An 8,695-nucleotide genomic window follows, 5' to 3' on the forward strand; every position below is an offset into this window, starting at 1 on the left:
GATGCGGGACTCGATCCCAGGACCCTGAGATCATGACCTGAGCTGAAGGCAGCGGCTTAACCCGCTGAGCCACCCAGGCGCCCAAAAATAAATTTTTAAAAGCTAAGTTAAAAATGAAGGGAATTTTGATGGTTTTGTTTATCTCTGGCTCATAGCTCAGGCCATTACACCATTATGGCAAGGTTCATCATTAATGATAGTGGATACAAATATGTATTTTGAATAATCTGGAAAATTTTTAAAAAATGGCTAGTTTCTTATCAGATCCAGTTAGGTCAGGATTTCTCAAACTGGGCACTGCTGACATTTGGCCTGGATACTTCTTGGCTTGGGGAGCTGTCCTTCACATTATAGGATGTTAAGCAATATCCCTGGTCTCTACCTACTAGGTGCCAATAGTATCTTCCCCTCAATTCTAACAATCAGAATATCTTCAGACACTGCCAAGAGTCACCCTGGTGAGAACCACTGGATCAGATCATTGTTTTAGTCCTGTATTGTGGCTGCCAAAAAGCTTGCACTAGGAGCACTCAACATGGCAGCTTTACCTTTTCCTCTAGCAGCAGTAGTGTTAGGTTCAGTAGGAGGTTTGAGATTTTTTTGGTACGAGTTCCTTTCAAGCCTCATGTCTATTTCATAAGGTTTACTTTAGTTAAAACTAGATAATAACCATCTACTTAACTCAGTATTTAAGCTGTAACATGTCACGGTAAGACAAATGTGCAAAGAAGAATGAGAACACCACCACCATCAAGTGCTCTGCTATGTGGAATGCCGGGTTTTCCACGTACTCTCAACCGTATCTGACATAGCTATCTATAGTAACCCTAAGTGAGGGTGGCTCTGGAAATAGTAAATATGAAAAATCCCGATTTTTCTTATTTTTCTTGATGAATACATTACTAAATAATGTTGTCTACCTACAACCCTCATAAAGAGTCTCCTCTGTGCCCTCCTAGGTGTAAATCATGCATTTGGCCATCACACTGTAAATTACTATTCAGTTTGCGTCATTTCAACTGTAGTATTCAAAAGGAGAAAATAGTTTTAAGTTCTCTTAACTGACTTACACTTAATCAATGCATCAGGTTAACTGGTAGTTCCCTTTTAAAAAAAAATACCTGCCATCAGATTAGGTGTGGGTTATATTTAAAGGAAGATCCCTTGCCCTATATCAGGATTGGTCAATAACTGTTCATTTTACAGTTTTAAGTGAAATACGTCGTTTAAGATTCTATCCTTGCTTATGATTCTCTGATTTAACAAACATTTTCAGTTACCCAACCACAAGACTTTATTACATTGAATAAAGGGGTTTCTTTTGTACCCACTTCAGTATTACAGTTGTGGTGATTTACTTTGTGAAGTTGGTCATCTAAACTCATAGCTGTATTATTATATGAAAAGTTTTAAAACTTTGTCTTATGGAATGTATATTTACTCCCTCAGAGCAACCTTAGCTTCCTCCTTGCTACCTTACAGGATTATTGTGAGGATATTAAATCTATCAGCAGTAGTTCAGACTCTCATTACTTCTTACCTATAATTGTGGCATGTTTTTAATGGTACTCTTTGCCTCTAGTGCCTCTCTGGCTTATTAGTTAACCTAAACATTGTTGCCAGAGTAAACATCTAAAATATATGTCTAATCAGATCAAAAGCCATTTATAACAATAAAAACTGCAATTTTTAAAAAAATTACTATATGTGCTGGCTTAGATGTGGTCTCTGTAATCAGAAGATGTCCATTAAACAAATTATTAAAAAAATACATATGCCTAGATTCTGAATTGTGATTTTATGCCCAAAGGAAAAAATGCTAGGTACTGTGGCGTTAAATGTGTATCCAGTGTAGACTGGGGGAGAGTGATCAGGATAGGCATTCTTTGAGGAAGTGAGATCTAAAGATCTCTTCTATCTGGAAAAGCTGTGCTTGTTTTGAAAGTGCTCGATAAGAGTTTTCCAAGAAGAAGAAATAGCTTGTGTAAAGGCTTTCCTGCTCTGTTGGATGGTCAGTGTGGTTGAGTTTATTGAGTAAGGGATGGGAAGAATAGTGCCTGATAAGGCAGGAGGTAGGCACTGTGGCATCATTTAGGATCTTGTAATCTGCTAAAAAGTTTAGGTTTTATTTTGAGTCACTGGGGAGCCATTAAAGGTTTAAGCAGGGAAAGTAATGTGATCAGATTTGTGTTTTAGGGATTTCACTCTGACTATGGAGAATGGGTGAGAGAGGAATGGGAGTAGGACAGAGGAAATGGTTAAGATGCCTTTGTAAGTAGGGGTACCTGGGTGGCTCAGTTGGTTAAGCACCTGACTCTTGATTTAGGCTCAGGTCATGATCTTGGGGTCATGGGATTGAGCCCTGAGTCTGACTCTGTGCTTGATGTGGAATCTGTTTGTCCCTCTGCTTCTCCCCCGCAGCTTTTCTCTCTCTCTCCCTCAAATAAATAAATCCTTTTATTTTTCTTAAGATACCTTTATTAGTAGTAGTTCAGGGGGAAAGGATAATAGTTTAGAGTAATGACAGTAAACAAAATAACACATAAAATTATGATCTCTTAAATACATTACAATAGCCATGTAAAGTATGAGCAAAATTAAGATCTGGAATAAACATATCCAAGCCCATCTAATAAATAGTAGTATAAGGAATTAAACCATGGATGTTGACCATTTGGCTTTTGTCTCTAAAACAGAAGCCAAACTTCATTGAAGATTTTTCAACTTACCTTTATTACATATATCTCCTCCTAAACTCTTACCTACGCTGTAGCCAAACCGTACTATTACAAGACTTATTATGAACATAACTTGTACCTAGATGCCACTGATGATTGTTTACTGTGGCTGGAATACTCTTACACCCACCCACACCAACCCACCTTTGACAAAATTCTAAGTATCCTTTAGGATCCAAGTCAAATAAGAAGCCTTCCAAATTTGTCTCCAGACACATATTGCCCATTTACCCTCTTTTAACCACAATGGTTTCTTTATATTATTATAGTATGATAATTCAGTAGATGTTTTTGTGACGACTAGGTGTTGGACTCAGTGTGTAGACATCGTGGACATACGCATGTACAAAAACAATCACTGTGGAACCTATAATCTAGAGGTAACACAGACCTTGAACAAAATCTGTGCACACAAATGTAATTATACATTTTTGAAAAGTGCTATGAAGGAATAGTAAAGGATGCCTTGAAGGGCCCTTGAGTTCAGAACTATTTTCATAATAATGCTAAGACGTTTGTTTGCCTTTTCACTCTCATTCTCTCATGAGGATCCAGTGATAAAATGTGTGATAGTGCAACAGACTGAATGCAGAAAATAAGAGAATCCAGATGTCTTCTGTTAAGACAGATAGTAATGATATTATAAAAAATATAAGAAATAGCACTTTTTCTTTTCATTATTTTGTTGTTTTGGAATTAAATATAAAAATTTCTTGGTTATAATTTTTAATATGGTAAACATTGAAAGCTATGACCTACAAGAATAAAGCTCTGAAAAGTCCTCCATACTTTTAAGATTATAGAGAGATTCTGAAACCAGGAAGTTTAAGAAGGGGCTCCTGGCTGGCTCGGTTGGTAGATCGTGCAACTCGATCTCATAGTTGTAGGTTTAAGCCCCATGTTTGTTGTAGATGTTACTGAAAAGTAAAATCTTGAAAGAAACGAAGGAAGGAGAAGAGATAAAGAAAGGCAGAAAGAGAAGAGAAGAGAAAAAAGAAAAAACTAGGAAAGTTTGAGAACTTCTGTAATAGGGAGCTGACTTAAATTGGGGTCTTCTAGAAAAGTAGAAGATAGCTTCTATCTCCTTTTAATCTGTTACCTAAAAAATAGAGTCTGATTATCTCCATGTCTCCAAAGCCTCTAGTACTTTGCATATAATGGCTATATTGGTTAAATCCTGTTTTATTGTCAAGGTCTACTGTAAATGGTCATTGAATTTGTGATTTGTTTGAAGCCTTTATTGAAAATACCATATTTCTTTCTTTTACTGTGTGAGATGGATCTGGATTCAAATCCCTCTTGGTGTGAATGTAATGATTAAATGAGTCAGAGTGTGTGTGTGTGTGTGTGTGTGTGTGTGTGTGTGTGTGTGTNGTGTGTGTGTGTGTGTGTGTGTGTGTGTGTGTGTGTGTGTGTAAAACTATAATCTGACTTACAACCTGATAGGCACAGAACAATAGAAATAAAATGGCTATCTTTTTATTTTACATACACAACATATTTGGATTAGTTCTAGTTAGTGGGCAAAGAGGTTTTTGGATAAATCAGTATATAATTAAGTAATCACCATTTGAATATATATAATAGTTTATCAGGAAGGGAGAAAGCCAGAATAATCCATTGTGTGGTTATTCATCTTTAGAAAAGGGAACTGGAACAAAATGTGGGCTTAGAATAGTTTAAATAAAAGTAACTCCAGTACATTGAGTTTTATATTTCTGGCACTCCAACAAGTGCCTCACGTTTACTGAGTATTTAAACAATGTTAAATAGTTAGAAATACCTAAAAATATTTTTAGAAGCCTTGAAAAAATGTATACCATAGTTTAAAGGTCAGGTCTTAAAATAACTTCACTTAGCTAACTGGAGAAGTAAATAAAGGAACCTGGAGGAAAAACAGAATTGCCCTGGGGGAATAACATGGTGTTATAAGGTGTGATTAAACAGGATCTAATAAGATGGTACAGAAGGGCATCTTGTGATGGATTCCAGATGTAGTGGTTAAAATCTTAACTGTATTAAAGGTAGACTCCTCAAGATTACAGTGCAGAATGTTTGCCAAGGGATGGCAAGGAAATAGGAAGATCACCTGACTGCTTTGCTTTGCTTTTTGTAGCATAGAGCTATAGGAAAACTATTCTTTACGTGTTCTCTTTTGAAGCAGGTGGTTCAGTTGTGCTAAAAAGGAAAAAAACAAAACAAACAAACAAAAAAACCCCAGTATGGTGACAGGTGGTAGCTACACTTGTGAATATAGCATAATGTATAAACTTATCAAATTGTTATGTTGCATACCAGCAACTAAGGTAACATGGTGTATCAGCTATACTCAAGAAAAAAAAAGGAAAGAAAAAATAATACTGTTATTCCTCATTTGAGATAAAAAACAAAGTTGACGAAAGCAACAGGGAGGTTTGGATCTAGAACTTGCTTATATTTTAAATAGAGCTACAGACATTCTGTTCTTTTTACAACTACTAGAAAGGTTTATAGGAACTACATGTGTAATTACCTCATTTCTTTCTTGTTTGGATATTTTTATCAATTTAAGGTTTATTTGAGTTTTCACAGATTATTAATATGTATTACCTCCACAGCTGTGATCTTTGAACTTGAGATGTCCTTTGTTTAAAGAGCAAACAAAAAGTATGTTGCTGTTTACATTTGTTATTTAAGTAGATGCTTGTACTATGCAATCAGTACCAGCAGTTGGTTGTTAATTGAAGATGGTTAAAGTGGAAAAATTTCTAAGGAAAAAAGATATAAATACCATATTTTAATTTAAAACATAAAAATGTATTCTCCTATGCCTGTATTTTGATATAGGGCCAAAGCCTTTTGTTTGATTAAAATGCTCTGAGTGGAGTTCCCTGTGTTTTTGCTTGTGTCAACCATACTTAAAATGCATTATCTACAATTTCCTGTTTTCTTTTTACTCTAATCATCTGTGAGTTCAGTGAACAAATCATTGGAGATACTAGGGGAGAGATGATGGTCACTTGGGCTAAGGTGATAGCAGGGCAAGTGGTTAAGAAGTAATCTGAGAAAGGATATATTTCAAACATGGACCCAGGAGAATTTTCTCTGGAACTAATCCCCAAATGTATAAATTTCAGAGACAAACTGAAAAAATGAAATCATGGCTAAGAACCAAATTTGTGTGCTACAAGATCAAGTAAGATCTTTTTTTCTTCATATCCAGGTACCAGTCTTTTAGTGAGTTCCATTGCCACTGCCTTTGAAATAGATCTTGAACTGCCGTACCACTTCTCACTACTTCCCTTGCCACCGCCTTAGTCGTAGCTACTTTCATCTACCCAGTTACTGCAATAACCTTCTAAATGGTTTTGCTGCCTTACAGTCTCTTCTCTACATAGCAGTGGGAGTGATCATTTAAGATGTAATTTATGTTACTTCTTTGCTTAGAAGACCACATTTCAGGGAAGCCTGGGTGGCTTGGTCAAGTTGTTTTGGTGTCTGCCTTCGGCTTAGGTCATGATTCCCAGGGTCCTGGGAACCGTTCGCGTCAACCTGCTTCTCCCTTTCCTGCCCCTTCGCCCCTCATGCTCTCTCTCTCTCAAATAAATAAAATCTTAAAAATAAAAAAGGAGAGAAGAAAAAAGAAAACCACATTCATTTAAAACAGAACCTAGACCTTTTAACTGTGATTCTAAAGGTCTGTATAATCTGGCCCCTGCCAGCCTCTGTCATTTTATCTTCTAAACTAGTGATTCTTAAAATGTGGGGATATTCAGCGGCCCTTAAGGCTCTTTCAGAGGATCCACAGGAATATAAAAATACCAAGATGTTATTAATATAAAACATACCAAGATGTTATTTAATTTTTAGTTGGATTTTCATGAGTGTAAAATGGAGTTTCCACCTGTTCATTGATGTGTGGTTATTGCTGTAGATTAATGTAGAAACATTAGAGTTCAGCTTTCTATTAAGCTAGTCATTAAAAAGAATTGTAAAGATGTAAAAGTGTCATTCTTCTCACTAATTTTTTTTTGTTTTGGACAATGTACTTTAAAAAATGTTACATAATAGATTTCTTATTAAATTAATAGTTTGACTATTTCTCAGTCTTATTTTCTAGTATGGTAAATATCAATAAATGTAGCCCACATAACCAAAAGCTTTTAGAGATCCTCAATAATTTTTAAGAGCATAAAGCGATCCCAAGACCAAGAGGTTTAAGAACTGTTGTTTTACACTATCTGCATTTTCTTAACACCAGCTACATTGGCTGTCCTGGGTTTTTGTGTGTTTTGTTTTTTGGGGGGTTTTTTTGGTGATCTCCAAGGTACACTTCTAACCTAGGGCTTTTCTCAGTAGTTGCTGTTTTTTTCTCTGCCTGAGGGGTATTCTCCCAAGCTTCCCCAGGTCATTCTATCTGTTCAAGTATTATCACCTCTGACAAAACCTTTCTTGATCACCCAAGTCCAAACTGCTCTTTCTAAAAGAGCCTCTCTTCTACTCTCTCTCCCTTACCTAGATTGAATTTTCTCCAAAGCACTGTTGGAAATTAAGTGATATGTTTATTTTCCTATTTGTCTGTTCCCCTACCTGAATTTATACTACTCTGTGAGGGCAGGGATTTTGTTTGCTGCTATGTGTCTAGAGCCTAGAATAGTCTTGGGTACATAAGTGATTAATCATTAGTATTTGACAATGAAAAAAGAAAAAATACACAGAAATGGAATTCATAAGTAAAAATGTGAGTGACTTAGAATATATACTCAGGAAATGTAATATATGAATGAAGGGACTTCTAGAAGGAAAAAAGCAGATAGAGAAGTAAAAAACAATAGAAGACTTAATCTCTGAGCTGAAGAAAAAAGAAATAACAAGTCAAAGTTACTTTTCCTGATGAGATTCCTGAATATCAGGGTTACAGATGATCAGAAGCTTGTAGACAGACCAGAAAGGAGATACAAGTCAACATTGGCATTTCTCTCTTTGGAGAGAAGGAAAGGAAAAAAATGCCTTTAAGAATTCCATATCTGGCCACGGTATTATCACATATAAAAGGAACCAATACAGATACATATCCCATGTACACTAAGGAGATGTAATTAAGTAAATTGGAAATCAACATCTATAGAAAAATGATCCCATATACTGTAACATTAATTTTTTAGAGATTAAGAAACATTCTTTTAATTCTGAATAAGTGGTTCTAAAAGGGAGGTGCCCACAATCAGCAACAGCAGCATTACCTGGAACCCTGTTTTTAAAAATGCAGGCTCTCCTGCAGATTTACTGAATCAAAACTCTGGGCATGAGGCTCTACAATCTATATTTTAACAAGTTGTTTAGTGAATTTGAGCATGGTAAAGTTTGAGGACCGTTGTTAATTCTAGGTCTCACGTAATAAACATTTTGAGTAATTCTGTGTGTTCTGTCCTAAAGTTTTGACATAAATTAATCCCTCCCCTAACTACTTTATGAAGTAGGTACGTTCATCATTACCATTCCATAGTCGAGGAGACAAATTAGGAACTTGCCCAAGTACTCACAACTAGTTAATGGTGAAGTAAGAGTTAATCCAAAGTATTATGACCACAAGAAAGCTTAGCCACTAGAAAGCTCTAGTGTTTTTCTCAATTTGGAGGATGGAGCAGAACTAATAAGCAAGTTAGGAAGGAAATCCAGGAAGTATAAAGGAAAAGATTGGCACATTTGAATATATAAAAATTCAGGATCTTTGTAAGAAAACAGTGTGCACATAAAAGCAGAAGATGTGACATACAATGGAAGACCTGACGCTTGGGCGCCTGTGTGGCTCAGTCAGCTAAGCGTCTGCCTTCCACTCAGGTCATGATCCCAGGGTCCTGGGATGGAATCCCACATCAGCTTCCCTAATCAGTGAGGAGTCTACTTCTCCCTCTGCTCTTCCCCCAGCTTGTGATCTCCCTCTCCCTCCCTCTCTTTCTCTCTAAAAAAAGGAATCT

The 8,695-nt window shown here is 36.2% G+C and overlaps 1 protein-coding gene across 2 annotated transcripts in view; it reads left to right on the forward strand.

Annotated features, from left to right (window-relative positions):
- The window catches only part of LOC111151941 (B-Raf proto-oncogene, serine/threonine kinase), a 193,786-nt gene that overhangs the window by 30,496 nt on the left and 154,595 nt on the right, over nt 1-8,695 (forward strand). The gene's annotated exons all lie outside the window — the stretch shown is intronic.

Source organism: Enhydra lutris, unplaced genomic scaffold, assembly GCF_002288905.1.
Source record: "Enhydra lutris kenyoni isolate GAN:26980312 unplaced genomic scaffold, ASM228890v2 scaffoldscaffold27, whole genome shotgun sequence".
In the NCBI taxonomy this organism is placed as follows: Eukaryota; Metazoa; Chordata; class Mammalia; order Carnivora; family Mustelidae; genus Enhydra; species Enhydra lutris.